This window comes from Hippocampus zosterae, chromosome 14, assembly GCF_025434085.1.
Source record: "Hippocampus zosterae strain Florida chromosome 14, ASM2543408v3, whole genome shotgun sequence".
Classification (NCBI taxonomy): Eukaryota; Metazoa; Chordata; class Actinopteri; order Syngnathiformes; family Syngnathidae; genus Hippocampus; species Hippocampus zosterae.
The window spans coordinates 14,317,057-14,333,707 of NC_067464.1; the positions used below are offsets into that span (position 1 = coordinate 14,317,057).

General features: G+C 42.6%; 1 protein-coding gene across 9 annotated transcripts in view; it reads left to right on the forward strand.

Annotated features, from left to right (window-relative positions):
* Positions 1–8,606: 8,606 nt before the first annotated feature.
* The window catches only part of myt1lb (myelin transcription factor 1-like, b), a 131,827-nt gene continuing 123,782 nt past the window's right edge, over positions 8,607–16,651 (forward strand). For 7 of the 9 annotated variants that reach the window (XM_052086668.1, XM_052086674.1, XM_052086671.1 and 4 more), the window contains exon 1: positions 9,122–9,637. The gene's annotated coding sequence lies outside the window, so the exon portion shown is untranslated. The other 2 variants (XM_052086669.1, XM_052086673.1) reach the window with 2 other exon arrangements.

Below are 16,651 nucleotides of genomic sequence, written 5' to 3' on the forward strand. Positions count from 1 at the left end.
CTCCCCGTGACCCTGAACAGGACGAGCGCTATAGATAATGGACAGATGGGTGACTATATCCAGTCTTTCCATAAAAGTTACATAATTTAATCGTATAATTGCTTAATAATGCATATATCTTTACAAACAACAGCCCCTGACATAGCCCAATTCACATTTGCAGTGGGGAGTTTGATTCGCACCAAAGTCAGCAAATTTCGTATTGTCGGATATCTTTTTGGATTGGATTGCATAGAACTTTATCAAATGTGCTGTATGTGTGACATATAGCACAGATGAAATTTCTTCCCTCTCATCCCTTCAAAGATCATCTTGACCAATTATCCTGCGGTGGCCTCGTATGCTTGTGAATTTAAAACATGATCACTCTGCTGAGAAAGGACCCATGGAATCGATGACTATGACTTGGAACCGAACAGTAGCTGACAGGAAGCAAACTAAGGCTCACATCTTCAGACGATTGCTTGTTCGTGTCATGCGCAATAATACAGAAGTATTGACACCGCACGATACCAGACCTCGATGCATATCTATTGGTACTTACAATATTGTCATCATTCAAAGTAACATACATAATCTTATGAACTGAAATGTTGAAAATAAGCCAACATCTCTTGGCTAGAGATTTTCGAGCCAAGATGCACTTTGTGTTGTTTGGTGTGGCAACAAAACAAACCTTGTGTAAGACTTCAGGTTAAACCACAACATGTACTACGAGGTATTTGCAAGGAGGCTGACAAGAGGAGAGCAGTGTCTGGAGCTGTGGCCAAGGCAAGCTGGACCTCTCTGACAGAGACATTTGGTGTGGGATGGAGGCACTATCTAGCTTTGAGGGGTGCGAAGCATCGTTGAATTATTTCATAATGTGAGCTATGAAATCAGTAACGCAATAAATTGAGTGCCCTCCATAATTATTGTTACTCCTGGTTAGGATGTGTTAAAAGTCTTCAAATGAATTCCGTTTTTATTGCAGATGCGTACTTTCATACTGAAAACTGTAGACATGGTTCAGCAGACAGAGACTTGAGCGTTTCCCACGGCCATCTCATCCCCAGATCTCAACCCTATTAAAACCCCATAGAGCTGAAGAGGAGAGGACCCAGGTCACAGGATTTAGATAGATTGTCCAAAGACGAATGGTCCAACGTCCCTCTCGCTCTCTTCTTCAGTCTTGTGAAACATTCTAGGAGAAGGCTAGGTGCTGCTTAGTTGGCAAAAGGGGGTTGTACGAAGTATTAACATCAGGGATAATGATAATTGTGGCAGACGGACATGACTTGTTGGAGGGCGGCACGGTGTTTACTGGTTAGCACGTCGGTCTCACAGTGCGGAGGTACAGGGTTCAATTACGGCTCCTGCCTCCTTGTGTGGAGTTTGCATGTTCTCCCGTGCCTGTGTGGGTTTTCTCCGGGTACTCTGGTTTCCTCCCACATTCGAAGTCATTAATCCCGACAGAAATAAAAAGGAATGTTGGTGAGCAAATGCCACCGTGGTGTAGATACCAGACACAATAGGAGGTAGTTTAACTTCTACTTTTTCTTCCGCCCTGTGGCACTATGCTGCCCATCACAGGACAGTCTGTGTACTATCGCAGGCTTCTGGCTTTGGGGTCGAGACTCTGGATTGTCGATTTGAGATATCGTTAAGTGGGTGGTGTGCTGCAATATGTTCCTCTGGATTCTTGTTTCAGCCCACGCAGTAAGTCTATTGTGTAAGTTACTAGAGGCTAGTTTGGTAACTTTGTTTGACATTTTGGAGTTGCTTGACACTGTGCCAAGGGTCTATAATTGCATGTTTCTACATATGGCAGAAATGGAATTCAGCATTCCCCATAAACTTCCGCCAACTACTTTGTATCTCAAAAAAATACATATACCTTGCTTAACAAATGTAATGACCAATGTATTGGGTGATGTTCTAAATTAACAGCATTACAATTGACCAAAGTATTTAAGTCTCTGTAATCGTTAATGCACGAAGAAGCCCAAATATTATTTTGAATGCTAAAACGTGTATGCTATTATATTTATTTTTCTTATACATGTCACGAAAGACAGACAAAGAGGACACGGAAGTGGCAAAGTTAAAATGTCTTTATATACAAAAATATCAAGAAATAACAGAGAGCAGGGCTGGATGCACAACTCATGGAAGAGAGCTTAACCTACTGACAAAGTGAGCAACCCAAGATTTACTACGCAAAGACATCAGGCCATGCCCAATCCAATAAAACACAATAAAGGTAACAACATAAGCAACTGCATAGCAACTGAAAACTTACAATCACAACCAGTCACAAAAATCATCACTTTTAGATTGATAAGTTTACAAAAAAAAAACACGTTATCTAAGATTTTTTGACATCATTTTCGAATTATGTTTAGCTGATTTTTTTTTTTTTTTTTTGAAGTGGTTAAAAAGTCCAGTGAGCCATCTCATTTTGGGTCCGCAATGTTAATTCATCATTTCTGTTAACTGATCAAACTTTGAGAGCTCACTGTAATGAAAGGGTTAACATTGGAGCGCTTGATACACATGATACTGGATGGTCTCTGAGAAAAAATAGGTTGCAGTGGTCTAATAAATGTGACCAGCCACAGGACGATGATTCACAGTGACCTAAGAGATTTTGGCCTTATCAAAAATAGAATAATTTCAGCTCTCCAATTGATATATTAACCATTACGCTGCGCGACCGTCTTGTAGTATTTTGGGACTTGACCTCTGACAAAGCAACTGTTGCTCTGTTTGAGTTCATGGCAGTTAGTTATGGAGAATCCAGTGGACCCCACCTTTTTGCTCATCATGGACGTCGAATTATTAAAATGAGGATCAATTTTGCAAAAATGAATGACCTATATACAAATATAATGAATGAGCAACAGTTTTCTTTTTTAGATAATGACTGACTTCCTTGTTGACTACCTTTTCCAGAATGCCACTTTTGAGCACTTCCACACTGCTTATTTCATCCATCCTTCCATCCATTTGCTGATCCGCTTCTCCTTACAAGAGTCACGGAGCATACCGCAGCCTGTCCCAGATGTCTTTGGGCAGTAGGAGGTGGGGCACCCTGAACTGGTTGCCAGCCAATCGCAGGCGACTCATAGACAAACAACAATTTTCACTCACAATCGCATCCAAGGCAATTTAGAGTGCTCCATTAACCTGCCATGCATTTCTTTGCAATGTGGGAGGAAACCAGAGTACCCGGAGAAAACCCACGCAGGCCCGGGGAGAACATGTAAACTCCGCACAGGATGGCCAGAGCCGGAATCAAACCCTGCACCTCTGCACTGTGAGGCCGACACGCTAACCAATCAACCCCTGGGCCGCCCTCTTTATTTTATGAAAATGAAACTTTAAAATGAAATGAAAGAAGTTCAAGTTTGACCTACTGAACAATTATTGCCTCACATCTCGGATTCTACCTGATAGAGGGTCTCAGATTTATTAAGCGCCCTATTTGCAAGTTGCCTCTTCTTCACGTTGTGTGTCACAAGGTTAAATGGTGACTAGTGTGGCCAGGAGCTTTTTATTCTGGGAAGGTCCTCACAACAGCAGTATTCAGTGAAATTGTGACGGCGCTCGTGTATTCATGCAATGAATAGGTGTGTGTGTGTGCGTGTTTGTTAGTCAGGTCTCAATGCTTTGTTTGTACCTTTGTTCTTCATGTCACATTTGTAGTTCCATTCCTAAGTCACACTCTTTAACACACACACACCCACACACACACCCACACATGTATATATACACGGTAGCAAAACATAACGTAAGGTTAACGCTTGTTATGCTTCCTCTGTCTTACTGCATTGATGGTGCATTGGGATTATCTGGTCCCTTAAGGTTTCACTCTTCCCGCTCTCCCTTTTCTCCCAGCAGCTCGTCTCCCTCAGTCCCACTGAACAACAAGTCTTCACCTTCTCCCACGCTATCATCTTGAGTCCCACATTGCACTTTCTCCTCCTCCTTCCCCTCCCTGCTCTCTCCTGCAACTTGCTTTTTACTCTGCAACATCCAAGTCTCTAACCTCAATAACATTTCTTTCCCTCTGCCCCCACCACCCCTGCGCAGCGATCCTGTCCTTCATTTTCTGTATACTCTCAAAACAACAGCGTGCACCGTGCATACATGAACTGTGCAAAAGCGGTTACGTTGTGAAAAAGGCAAAGGTTGAGTCGGGTACAGCACAAATGAATTGGGGAAAAAAAAATACAACTTCAAGCCAATAACTTTTAGGGCTCTCTTTTCCAGAGACGGTGCACCTGTGCTTTGGCGCAAATGCTGTGTATCTTAATTTACATGTCAGTGCAAGGCTCGCTCCGCTGGGCGTTCCAGCGTAGGGAGGTTATGTCCTTGGAGATGCGAGCGGTGGAATAAAGTTGGTCTTAACTTATGACCCCTCACACAACGGGCGTTCTTTTGGTGGAATGGCGCCCATGTAGTCAGCACTAAAAATGGATGCAACTTCATTTTCGTGCCAGCGCAAATCTAGTCGAGCGTGTTTGGGGCATTGTTGCGCCTGTTTGGTCATGCTGGCGCTTGAAGTATTCTTTCCACTGACGCACCTGCTAAGATGCTGACAGAAAAGAGTCTGTGCTTGGCAGGAAAAATGGGCTTATTTTCATTTCGATGCCAGGACAATGATCTTGTTGAACATGCTTGTCAATTTGGTAGAGATGCTTCGCTAGATGTTCCTGCCGCCCAGCGCACCTCGCAAATTGGTGGCAAAAAGGAGACAACATTTTAGATGAGCTGAAAGCAGGTCTATTGTGCAACACTGGTGTCACACAATTATAGTCTGTGGTGGATGTCACCGGATGTAATTAATAAATATGACACCAGTGTGGGACGATCCTTTATCATTCTAGCAATAAATTCATTGACCATATTAATATTTACCAGATATTAAAAATAGTTTGATAGCAACCCATGTGATTATTAGGGGCAAGGGGGGCTGAAAATAAAGATGAGCCTTGACCTTAAATGTTGCCTTTTTACATGACTTTCTTTTCATTTTTACTGGTTTACTATAATTAAACACTTATCCAGGGATTTTAATTTCAGTAATATATTTGAGTAATGGATTTTACTCAAGATTTTCATGGGTGACTTGAAAAGTAAAAAATACCCTGTGACCGCAAAGCTACTCATTTGTTGACCACAGTACAGTATAGCTTTCGGCAGCGTGTTAATGAGCAACCTTGAAGTGTTATGTCATCAAGATATGATGTTGAAAGTCTTTTTCAGCGTCAGACCAGAATGACGTTCTGCGCATACACTCGGAGTCCTCCAAGTTTTCACTCTTCGATGTGTAGGTTCTCTCTATCTGCTCACCGTAAGGTTTAGATTTAAAAATATAAGTAAATAATTCCACAGACAACACCCAAATCTGCCTGCTGCCTTAAAATAAAGGCCCCTTGTGATGTTCAAGTTCAAGTAAACTTTATTGTCAAATGTGCTACATGTGCAACAAACGCAGATGAAATTTCATTCCTCCCAACCACAGGACAGAGAGGAGCCGCTGCGGGTGCCCGAGTTCTTAGAACATGCTCTTTAAAATTGACCACAGGAGCCAGCTTTTAGTGAGACACTTTATTAGTGCACAGTAATACCTATGGTGGTGTTAGCCAGGCTTCCCTCCCCCGATTGCAAATAGTCCAGGACACTGTTGCTCGAATTCTATCTGGATGGAGCACACAAATATCAGCACATTTTACCTTGACCGGCATCTCCCAATTAATTTTTGCATTTTATTTTGAAACATTGCCATGTTATTTGCTCAGACAACTCTGAAAGGGCCGACCTCATCCTACCTTTGTGACGTTTTTCAACCGGCATCGAATGTGTGGTCTGTAAACGGATCACTTATTGCCTTCTTAAGAGCAAATTTAGGAAAAACGGGGCGTTTTCTGTCACAATCCGAATACTCTTCACTTAGTGGCCCCATACAGTTGCCCCCAAACCCTCTCACCTTTTCCAAACACACAATACTAGCCTCACCCTGCTTTCATTTAAAGCTCGTGTGTTCTCATATCATGCAGAAGAGTTTGTGGGTTAATTTTGTGGCTCCTACCGCCTTTTTGGAAGCAGTGTTTTAGGTCCTGCTTATGTTTGTGATATATTCTGCATTTAACCTATATATTGATAGGTTAAATGCAAGGTATGTTATTACAGAACTTTATTACACCGGGTTGGGTTTTTTTGGTGGGGTTTTTTCCATGTTTTTTTTTTGTTTGCACTTTATAAATTAATTTGATTGGGGCTGGACGTAATGACAGACAAAATTCAATTCACTATTTACATGATTAGATGGAACTAATTAAACTGTGTCCTGAGCAGGTGTACCTAATGAAGAGTCCATAGAGTATATGCTAATTAATGCATTTTTTTTAATTTGCGGACATGGCTCCAATTTCGTTTATTGGTTTAACAATGAATTAAGTGTGCTGAATTGGCATTAACATCGCCAAATAAGAAGTGGAATTTACTCGTACTGTATCGGATGCCCAGAGGGTGGTTGTGTCCCAACCCACCAGAGTCGTTATCATGTCCTCCTCAACAGCCTGGCAGCATTGTTGCAAATAGCTGTTTGTTTTAGTTCTGATCCCCCCACCCCCAACCCCGCCACCAAAACAAAAACAGTGGCATGCCATTTCATTTGATTTCTGCCATGAGAAAGCTCGAAAGCATGTGCCAGACATAAATGTATGGCACAGATTATAGACCTGCGTCACTGATTGTGAGTCTAACATTTCAATATAAACATGAATGTATGTGAAAGTGTTATTTTGGTCGACATTTCCAAAAGCATGAGCCTACATTTTGTAAGTTTCCCCTCAGCAGCTGCTGCTGAAGAGACAAATGAATGAATCGGCACCTCTTGACCGCTTAACCAAATTTGTAATCTAATTATGATGGTAATGCAGGAATTAAATTCCAATTATCCGTTTGCATGCGGGGGTTTCTTTCTTTCTTTTTTTTTTTTTTTTTTTGTAGTTTGAACTACATATATGTTCCTCAAAGTTAGCAGGGATAAGTTCCAGCTCACTTGCACCCCTGCTGGAATAAGTGGTATAAATTGAATTTTTTTTAAGCATGTGTCAAGGCTAAACTCTCGCTTTCATCAAAGCTGTTTTTAACTGTACACACTGATCACCTCGCTTGATACAAGTAAAACGTAAAAGTCAAACGCGTACTGCTTACGTGGACGACCCTTTTCACCAATGGTCTCTACCACACAAACCCAGGGCCTGAGGCAGACCCGGTAAACACTTGACTGTGCTGCCTTCATTAAAGCACAAAAGCAACAAAATACACTGATAACAAATGATGACATGTGACAACGTTTTGCTGCTTTGACAATGGGCCCCCGACCTTCTAATCTGCCAATGACGACGTTTACATAAGTCATTATTCGGGTTAAGGTCAAAATTCTGGTTTCTAAAAATATTTCTGATAACCTGTTTACATGCATAAGTGGACAGTTACCCACGTAATTAATAGCAATAATTGTGATCAACTTGAATATCTTGATTGAAAAAGCCGACGTCTGGTTAATATCATGATGCAAATAGATGTTATTCCCCCCCGCCCCCACCTACTGTCAATTTGTTTCCCTCTGCTTGTGTATTTCTCATGAGTTGCGTGCTAGACGCACAGAATATCTACAAGTGTGTGTGTGTGTGTGTATACACGACACAAACTCACTTTGTGTCGTTGTCGCCTTGGAGACAGAAAATAATGTGAAAACGGCGCAGAGAAATCAATGTATTCAAGTTAGGTTCGCTTGGCGAGCGGCAACATAAGTTGCCCGCCGGCGCCTTCACTTCTGAGTACGGCAAGTATCGCCGCGCATTCAGGGACTTCCTCTACTCAAAAAGAACAAGATTCCTTATGGAGAGAGAATGTCCAGAACTCAAACCGGTGCCCCTTCAGTGAAGGGAGGATCCCGATCATGTTCATCTGACCAAATATTGGGATTCAAAACATGAATATTGCCAATATTCAGGTTTGTAAGGGTTATTGTGTGCATGGAAACGTAGTCGATGTTCTTCTTCTTTTGTTTTTGTTTTAGGAATAAGTCTCACTTCAAGGCAACCAAAAGCACATGCAGAGGTCAATGATGCGTGCATGACAGCAATTTGAACTTGGACATTTTGCATAACCGTTGTGGTGTATTTATTTATTTATTTTCAAGAAATTCCCGAATGATATGATCAAAGTGATGTTGGAGGGTTTGGAAGCAGCGCATCACCAGACGACAACTGCAGCCTTTCCCTATACTTTCTTCACCTTGTGTGGTCTTTATTCAACCTACCAAGAATCTGGAAGAATTCTTTACTTACAAGGAGGCCATCTGTTATTGTGCATCTTTCATCCCTTTTAAATGTAGCCCTGCCAGGAAAAAAAAATATCAGTGTGAGAGCCCCTTTAAGGACGTGACAAAATGTGTTGTGGATTAAATGCACTGCACATCCCTCCCCCCCTGCCCCCCTTCATCTCTTGTCTGCCGCTCTCTCACTCTCGCCCTCCCTCCATCGCTTCGTAGGGCCCGTGGGAAGAGCAGACTCTGGGAGCAGACAGTCTGCAGCCCTAAATATATGTAGAAGAAGGGGAAGGGAGGGCACATTAGCAGGCAGAGGAGCAAGGGAGAGCGAATGAAGGGATGCAAAGAAGGAGGGAGGGAGAGAGGGAGAACATACTGAGTGGTGGAGGACATACATTGCACAGTGTACCGGGAGAGCCACATCCACAGAACAAGGAGGGAGAGGGAAGCAAAGCGAAGCGAAGGGAGCATTTGGGGTTTCAACTCACATCCCTCCTCCTCTTCCTCCTCAGAGAAAACACATGCTCACACACACACACACACACTCCGACTCTCTCTCCCTGACACATGCATAGACACACACGCGCCTGCACACACACACACATTAACAGTCAGAATTGCTTTAGGGTATACCAGTCGGCTTTGGCAATCCTTCCCTTTGTTGTTTCAGCTATTGCTTAGTCTCGGCAGCAGCGTGGCGTGTGCCTCTATCGTTGGGGAGGGTGTGTGTGTGTTTGTGGAGTCTACGAGGCAGTGTATGAAAGGATGCAGCTAAGAGGAGCCGGGTAAGTCCGTTCCTTCCTTCCTTGCTTGCTTCCTTTCCTGCCTTTCTTCATGCTTGCTTCCCTCCACCGCCTGTGTACATTGGCTATATGAAGCTCTCATCTCTCTCTTCCTCAGTCTCTTTCTCAGTCTGCTTGACAGCGTCTCCTCCCAACTGTGCTCTCTCCATCCTCGCCTCCCTCTACTCTCTCACTCTCGCTCCCTCTCTACAGGCTGCGCCTCATTGGTGTGTCCTGATTCCCTTTTTCCATTAGTAGGCTCCGGGCCCATTGGTCGTCCTCCTTCCAACCATTATCTCCACTCGTCCAGCCCTCTGTCATCCTGTCTCTCTCCACTCTGCCTCCTCACACTCCCCAGTCATCTCTGAAGTCATAAAACATTTTTAAAAAATGAATTTGCATGCAATGTGGGAGCAGAAGTTTGTACTGAGCATGTTAAATGAATTGGGGGAGAAGTAAAGGAAAGGCTGTCAGAAAGAAGAGGAAGCACATTTTGGAGAAAAGTTTCAAGAGAAGAATGCAGCTGGTAGGTAACTTGTACTAGTTGGTGTTGTCTTCTCGTAAAAATTAGCAATGGTTGGATCGTGTTGCAAAGTAACATAAGTAATATTGACATTTCTGAGATAACGCAACACATGGCTGAGTTTGGTGGTCGATTAATATTTGCTGTTTTTGTTGTTCTTATGATAAATTCATACGTATCCTCAGTCGCACGTTGACTTGAAAATGATCTGAATGACGAATATGAGCGTAGACTTATCGAGGCAACATTCATTTAAAAGTTTGTTTTCAAAGTTTTGTCTTTGTATCGTGGCTGACTGAACAAGTGCATTTAAATGTTCTGCGCTTTGGACGTTCTTTACAAATGACGTACTGCAGAACTTGGGTTGTATTTGCACTTTGGTAAAATGTGTTGAATGAGTTATTTTATTGTCATATGTTTTCTGAGGGGACATTGTGTGATAGGCTGGATGGAGCTGTCCGTGCCAGCAAATAAAACACAAGACATAATGGCAACCTCCATAAAAGAGGAAAATGCATGATGAAGACAATGCAGATTTAGTTGTGAAATGTTGCGTGTGTGCGTCTGTATTCACAGCAGAATGTCAAACGCGCTGCAACTTGTTTTGGTCTGTCGAGATAAACCAAGTGAGGCGCTTCTTGTTTTCTCTCCCTCACCTGCCAACTGTTCGAATGCAACATGAAGAGTTGTAACGGCGCGCATAAAATGTGAAGAATAGTTGATACAAATTGTATCTGAACCTGTCGACATTACCACAATATACAGTTCGAGTCATTCAAAAGTCAACAAAATAATTGGATGTAAAACCGAGTGTGTTTCCCACTCTTTAAAAAAATAAATACATCGAAGTTTCTTGCATCCTGCACAGTCACCATGCGTGGACAGCTGACTTGGCATAACGTGAGACCATGTTCTTTGGGGTCTTCCTCCTCTGATAATGTCTTGGTGTTAAGAAGGGACTGGTGTTGTCGCGCGGGAGAATGTGTGCTTGTGCAGCACCACCACCACGGCGCCTGATGTGCTTTGCGGCGGACAGGAAGACAGGCCACTGTGATTAAATTAGAGAAGGAAATCACGCCACCCTGCTTGTACTGAGAGCAACATTACAGGGGGACCCCAAGCCACCCACCTCCTCCACCCCCACCTCTGTGTGTGTCGCTGTCTTTCTCTCTCCCTGTCTCTTATTCAGGCTACTCACGAGCACAAGTGTCTGGTCTGAGACTGCATTATATATCACTTTCCGTACAGTTCCACAGCGGACCTTGATATTGTATAATTGAAAATTCCTGCCGAAATACAGTTGGATGATTTGACGGATAGAAGACAGACAATCAAGTTAAATTGAGTGAGAGTCTTTTTCTCCGGAAAATGGGAGTCCACTCCCTTCTACCACTGCAGCCTAATGAATTGTAAAAAGCTTGTCGGGGGGGGGATCCCCTGCTTGCAAACAGCAGTGGGTGCTTGCGGTTTTTGTGCCGATGTCACACGCGTTCATTAGCCTTCATTTGGTATTTTTACATGTGTGTGTGTGTCAGTCAGTTTTAGTTTTAGTGCTTAGGCCATTGACGATGGAAAATCCTCACTTTGTCGTTTTTAACGTTTGTGGTGCTATTGAAGATTCTTGATAGGCTGCAAATGTATTTTCATATTGACAGATATGAATGAGTGTTATGTACTGTCGCTTTAGCCTATGTGGTGCAAACAATATGCTGTCTTAAATCATTTATGTTTTAAATATGATCTTTCCATTCTACACTATCAATATGGTTCACATTTGTCGCACTTTTCTCCAACTTTGTCTTCCCCCAGTCACTAAAAATATAAATGGCGATACAGTATATGCTTATTTGCAGAAATTCTAACCACCATTTGTCTAGTGTAATTTTTCTAACTGATAGCTGAACAAGATATTGTATATTTGTTGCTGTATTCATAAATCGGGTTGATGGGAGAGGAATGTATTCCAGGAGTTATTGGTATACTTGTTGATAGCCATTATTGTTTCCTACGGTTAAAATTTACGTCTTTGATGTGAAGTATCTATTATCTGCACTGTTAAAAAATATATACAATTTACAATGAAGCGCCGTAATTTTTTTACCTCAACACTGAAACAGTAATATTATATTGAACCATTCACGCATGCAAAATCTTCAATAAAGACGTGTTAAAAATGGTTACAATTTGACCCTAGAACGGAGCTAGGGAACTCCGGTTCCTCGAGAGCCATATCGTGCCTGTTTTTGAGCTCTCTTCATGTTTTATGAATAAATAATTTTGTAGGAGCAATTTTCCTGAGTCAAAGCTTGTGGGGTCCGATTCTGTCCGTAACCTTCTGGACTCCCGACATATATGACTCCCGAGGAACCTCTGCTCAAGAATTTACAGGTAGCTGTAGTATATCATGAAGGAAAACATTACAACACAAATTAGTGTTAGAATGACATTATCATAACATTGACAGTCAGGCTTTTTCCAAATTTTCCCAAATAATGCATTCCTTTATCATTTGTGTTAACAAAGTTTTTATCAATTGCTACTAGATTAAGTTAATTCGTTTTGTCTCTGTGCATGTGAAGAATGACGAGATTGGATCTTTTCCCGCTTCTTTGATATGACTTCAATGAATGAGCCATCAGTTGCGAGGCACTTCTCGCCAAATGCAAGATGCCAAATGACATTGGCCGCAAAAAAAAAAAAAAAAAGGACAGAAGCAAACAAACATTTTGTCAAGTTGTGGCCAATGAATGTACGGGCAGGCTGTCAAGTCTGGATTCTACACGAAGACAAATCCTTGTAAAACTTTGAGACTATACCTGGGGAATCAACTTGCTCTTCCAGTCTTCTCAATGACGTGGTTAGGCAAGGGCAGAGCGGGGATTGATCCATCTGAGCAGACACAATGTCAATACTGATGTCTGCTCAGCGTGAGATGTGGCTGCGCTTGTGTCCTTCACCGAAATCTCCCTGCAACGTTGGATATATAGCAGCCATTAATTAAGACCCCTTCATCAGCGAACTCGATTTATTCCAATCCTTACTAACATTATATAACTATTCGAATCAAATTTCAACCTCACAGAATTAAAAACAGACATCTTTGCTCTTGTTTTTAAAATCTCACCCAGCTTTATTTTTTTTAATAATAGGAGTGAGATGATCTGACTGGATTGCATTCATGCAAATCTAAAAATTGTGCATTTCGGGGGTTGTCCCAAACTAGCATTGCTTTATCTTTTTTGAGGAGATACACTATGGGCTTTCCTGGAGCAATTTTTGGTTGTAGCCATGAAAATACATCCAGTATGAGGAAAAGATAAGCATCAAATTTTAACTGGGGACTATGCTTTCATCCGCGTGCGATTTGCATTGAAGATTGGTCGCCAGACCGGCATCCTGATGCGGGTATCCCTCCTGAGATAGCATGGGAGTCCACTAGGTACACACATCTCCGTGACTCTCCTCTGGGAAAACATGATCTATCTCCTGGCGGGCAGGCCAATTAAAAACCAATCAGGCTGCATGAAGTGCGCTGGTAATGGGAAAGCCACAGTGGTGGAAGTGGGGCTGATAAATGGACACTTTCACCTTGTGGCATAACAGCCTCCCACCAGCATCCATCAACCTCAGGGACAAGGCTCTCATACACGCCACTCGCAGCCGCTGTGCAATGTACTGTACACTTGCTGACCACCACATTTGGGACGACTCCAACATTGAATGCAAAAGGGACCTTTACAAGGCAAGGATGCGCAGCCTGTCATGACATTGTCAAAGATCATTCGTTTGTATGTTCTTGTGGTTTTGGAACTGCACTACGGCATACTGATTGTACTATTTTGTTAATGGGAATTGCTTAAATGAATTTTCCTTACACGCACATGGGTCAGGCAAAATGATTTGACACGGTCGGGTGATTTTCATTTCAATGCAGATCCAGTAGCTCTGAAGTTGCTTACCCATAACAAGTGTTTCGACCTGGTATGGGGTAATGGCTACCAAGATTGAAGTGCAAACGAAACGCCCGTTGTGTTGCGGGTTACAGTTTGTTTGTTTTGATAAACGTTTCTACAATGAAAGCGCGATGCTCACCAGTCCAATTCATGGCAGCAACTGAAAAAAAAAAAAAAAAAAGAAAAACAATGGCGTTATAAAGAAACAAAGCAAAATGGCATTATAGGTACATTTTGAAAATAAAAACACTTTTTTTGTTTCTTTACTTGATGTGCCTTTTATTTAACCAACAAATGTGACCGATCATTTTGCCTGACCCTTTATATGTGCGTGGGATAATATAGAGCGCAGCAAGCAACAAATTGGATGAGCAACATATGCTCAGTAGATGGCAATCTACTGCCAGGGCGACATCACAGCTTGTCATTAGAATGCAAAAGTCCGTTTATACAAGCTGAACTTTTTTTAGTGACTTTGCTTCCATCCATAAGAACAAATAAGGGCTTGTAACAGCAGCGAACATTTGATTTATTTTTGTTTTTTGGTCGTTGTTGTAGTTTTGTCCATGCTTTCACAGTCGACTTGATTAGATCACTGCAAGGGGTTCTCAGCTGGACTGTACCATTTGCATTCTGGGGTTGAGGGAAATAAACCCATTGTAACGGAAATAGGAAAAAAGATCAAATGACTCCCTCTAGATTTTAATTCAGATGATTTGTCCCCAGTGGCAAAACACTCTGTCTGCCGCTGATATTTGCATGCTTTTGATGGATGTGTCGAGTTGTTTGGTGCAAACTTGACATCTGTACTATTTAAGGCGTCTTCGCTAAACACGAGTGGAAACACAGTTTTCGTATCTTTGCCCTTAGTTCCAATGTAAGGCTTCTGAAAAGAAAAAAAATGAAAGAGTATGTGAGGAGATCTATTCCATTTCATAAGCTTCTGTGACCTACTTCACACAGCCAGGCAGCTGTAAATAAGGATTTTCATAACCTGGTTTAGCCTTTTCCCATCGGAAACACAACCGCGTCTTGAAGATTGCTGTAAAGAGCGCCGGAGTCGCTGTTTTGAGTGTCACCATGATATAATCAAAGCGCTGACCTCGAGACGACGTGAGTTGTATTCAGGACATTATATTTAGTCTTTATTTTAGAATGGAAAAGAAGCTCAGCGATTCAAGCCACGATAGAAAAGAAAGCCGCTCAACCGGGCAGTTCAATTCCTGGAGCCTGTAGACGCACAGTGTTCAGTCGTTCTCCTCTGCATTCATGCCATTCAAGAGAGCAAAATATGAGATCCTAGCAATCCCAACCTGAACGTAACAGAACACTTGGACAAATAAAATATGAATGGCATCATGCAGTTTTCCAAAACTGTCCCTGAAGCCTCTGTGGATTTCAGCTCAGCCAGACAAGCGAAAATGCTGCGATATTGGCAAATGATTCCTAAACAGACATCCATTATTCAACACGGCAATTGGAGAGGTCACAATCTCCTTATTTGTACTTGCTCCATAAATCTGATTTGTCACTTTTGATCGCTCTCCCCGTCATGTCGGCAATATCGGGTGAATATTACAATGTTTGATGGGTAATTGACTATGGCATGCGACAGCGGTCAAGACGAATGGACACTCTACGGGAGCAGTCGGGGGGGGGGGGGGGGGGGGTAGTACTGGAGGTGAGTCAGACGCGACGACAGATAAGCGGTGATCGGGGAATCGGAAAGGGGAGGGCAATACGGACAATTGCAAGGATTCGTCGCTGACTTTGTCTCCTATGGTTTCAAAACGGTGTGTTTCTTTGCATGCTTTAATACACAGGTGTCAAAGTCAAGGCCCGGGGGCCAGATCTGGCCCACCACATCATATATGTGGCCCGCGAAAGCAAATCAAGCATGGCAAGTTTCATGATGCTTGCTTAAGTCTGAACCAAAATTTCAAAGTGTCATATTTAATCCACAATAACAGTCATTATTCTTGATTTCTGATTTAGAAACTAGTGTCTATCCATCAATTTGTTGTGCGCTGTGTATGTAGTCTGTAGAGGTGATTAAACATTTCTATGGTTTCCCAAAATTCATAATGGCCCTCCAAGGGAAACCCCTGCTTTAATAGAAAATTCACATGCACTCATGTTTGCTGATGAATTTGAGCCAAATCCTTCTGAAGTGTGGATAGCAAGGCATGGGGAGGAATGGGATCCAGAATATGTGTTGACTAAAGACATTGGAGTGTGTCGCATTTGTTTCAGTCACCACTCAGAGTGGTTTATTGTTCTAGACAATGAATAAATGATTCTTATGATCACATTGTTATTGCCACACACAATGAAACAGACGATTAGAGTTAACGTATTGTCCTCTCGGTCTCCTCTCTCGGTGTGCTGTGACATGTTCTGTCCAAACATGAAAACTCGGAAAAAGTAGTGCGTGTAGGTGGTTTTGGTCAAGCATGAGCCCGTAAGGGTGTGTCTTATTTGTGTCTGTATGCGAGGTCTATATGACAGCGCTGGGAGGAGGCAGCCAGGCAGACATGATGTGCTCTGAGCCACAGCGTCTCCGTGAGGGTGGCCTGACCTCTGCCTTCAGCTTCGCTTCACAGCACAGCAGCAAATGAGAGGTGTCATTGCATGACAGCAGCACAGTCCCTCTTTAAGACTGACGGCTCTTGCAACACACACATGCGCAAGCGTGGAATCCAATGTGCAAATGGGCCGGCACATATGTACACATGCATGCATGTCGAGGTGAACGCTTGCCACAGTTGGCGCCTCGTTAGGGATCAAATAGACGTATAAACATTGACTGGCACACGACGATTTGCAGCTCCTCTAAATCTCGTCATAAATGTACAATACTGTGCAACTCTGTTTGAGGAACATTGATATGAATTGACTTTTGACCATTTTCGAGCTGAAGTCTCGCTTTGTATCTTACCGACAGACACTCCTCTAAGGGAAACATACTCTACCAGGGAGGATTAAATGTCTACCATCCCCTGTTGGTGAAACATGACCAACAGTGTTACCTTTTCAGACTGTGCCTGGCCACCAGGCATTATCC